We start from the raw sequence: 2,494 nt of genomic DNA, 5'->3' as shown, positions 1-2,494 counted from the left end.
AAAGGGAGGAGCAGGAGGGAGAGGAAAGGGAGGAGTGGAGGAGAGGAGAGGGAGGTGCAGAAGCAGGAACAAAAGGAGAGGGAGGCAGGAGAGAAGCAGGAGCGGAGGCAGAAGTGAGCACGAAGTCAGTGAGGTCATGAGGAGCACAGGGGTGGACAAGATAAGGCCAACAGACTGGAGGAGCCCTGCCCTGTAGCCCGAGTTTGCTCTAGAAACCACAACTTCATCCCAGCCAGAACCTCAAATGCCTGCAGACAGAATTACACAATTAATTGTGTAATGAGATGGTTGGGTTATACCTAATTGCCACACGTGCTTTCATTGAGCAAACAGTGCAACACCAGAACATGGTTCTCAATCATTTAATTAGTCTTCCAAAATGTTCCCAAATCAGTATTAATCACATTTTCAAAATAATACATTTAGTGTGTCCTTAAATCCATCACCGGGTCTCAGCATTAATCCTATAATTAAATACATCAAGTAATTGATAACATTTGATACCTGGTGGCTGGAAAATGAAAAATAATATGTTTTGGAGAGCAAGCGACCTGTGAGTGAAGTTCAAAGAACCTTCACAGCTCTTCCTGGGGTGGCCAGAGAGGAGTGGAAGGGGATCTTGAACTTGAAGCAGAAGTGACACATGCATTAAAATGGAGGGCTTGGGGTCTGATGCAAGGCCAGAGGAAGACTGTCTTAATTATTCCATTGCCATGAAGAGACACCATGACCAAGACAATTTGTAAAAGAAAGCACTTCATTGGAGACTTGCTTACAGTTTCAGAGGGTTAATTCATTATCATCATGGCAGGAGGTGGCAGCAGGCAGGCTGGCATGGTGCTGGAGCATTGCTGAGAGCTCACATCTTATCCAGAAGTTGAAGGCAGAGAGACACTGGGCCTGACATGAAGTTTTGAAACCTCAAAGCCCATCCCCAGTGACACACCTCCTCCAACAAGGCTGCACACCTCCTGATCCTTCCCAAACAATTCCAACTAGGGACCAAGCATTCAAGTATATGAGCCTATGGGGCCATCCTCATCCACTACAGAGACTAACTTAGAAGAACACAAGTGAGTCCCACCACAGCCTCTACTCAGTCCCACTTGCTGTCCCCACATGCTGCTCAAACCCCGTGGTTGGAGACTACAGACTGAGGTGACTTCACCAGTCTTCCTCCACATAAGCATGCTGGTCACCCATTGACTTCCTGTCAGTCTTAATATCCATGAAAGCTTGAACCACTGAGTGAAGCTGAAAAAGCTGGAGTTTGAGGCTGGCCACTTTGGGGGACCTACAGACATCAAGAAACATGTCTACATTCTGAGTTTTCCACCTGACTTTAGCAGTAACAAGCAAAAAGAGGGCCTGAGTGCATATGACACAGTGGAAAACGCAAGGTGTTCTTGTCTTTAGACAGTCCTTCATAGATGCATCCACACAAGTAATCAATCGTAAGGTGCACTGGGAGTGCATCGAGAGTATGTCAGGGTGAGTGACCCCAGCAGTCTGGGTACTGCTGCCTGGTGAGAGTTTGGACTTTTCTCATAGACACACAACCCAACAGTGAATTAATCAAGAAGCCAGTGCTGCTGTCACTGCTGCACGTCCCCTCCCCTCCCCCTTCCCCTCCTCCTCCTCCTCCTCCTCCTCCTCCTCCTCCTCCTCCTCCTCCTCCGCTTCTTCTCTTCCTCCTTCTTCTATGTAAAAGTACAATACAGGGACTGAGGCAATAGTTCATGGGCAAAGCACTTGCTGTGCATGCTGGAGGACCTGACTTCAGATCCCCAGAACCCACATAAAGCCAGATGCGTCTGTAACCTCAGTATTGCTGTGCAGAGATGGGAGGCACAGGCAGAGTCCCCAGAAGCTTGAGAACCAATTAGTCTGGTGTACGCATTGTCAAATAACAAAAATCCCTGCCTCAAGCTAGATGGAAGGTGAGGTTGTCTTCTGAGTGCCAAATGTATGCACCTGCACGCGCACACACAGAGACACACTCACATACACACACCTCACAGCAGTCTGATTGTGGATCTGGATGCCAGGCACCCATGGACTGAGATGGTACACCAACCACCACATTCCAGGATGGATAGAAGTGGAAGGAAGGGATGTGACTGAGGGTCAGAGCTCAGAACAGCACATCCATGCCCAGAGAAGAGCCTTCTCATGCCTGCCCCCCCCCCCCACCTACTCTGTCCAATGTGACTTGCTCCACATCTTCAGTTGATGTGGTCCTCATCTGCCAGGAAGCCTTACTCAATGTGGCAGTGTTGCCTGCATCACTCCTTAAGGGCTAGCGATAGACGGAATCCGTATGTGTGCGGCTCTCTACTCAGAATCCCGGCATCAGGCTGTAACTGACTGCAAGAGAAGCAGGAAATGTCTTTTAATGTTTACTTTTATTTTATATGTAGGTTTGCCTGCACCTGTGTTTGTGTGCTATGTGCATGCAGTGCCCTCAGAGGCCAGAAGAAGGTGTTGAATCCCC

Source organism: Peromyscus californicus, unplaced genomic scaffold, assembly GCF_007827085.1.
Source record: "Peromyscus californicus insignis strain IS unplaced genomic scaffold, ASM782708v3 Scaffold_7__1_contigs__length_154581171, whole genome shotgun sequence".
In the NCBI taxonomy this organism is placed as follows: Eukaryota; Metazoa; Chordata; class Mammalia; order Rodentia; family Cricetidae; genus Peromyscus; species Peromyscus californicus.
This window is presented reverse-complemented; position numbering follows the sequence as displayed.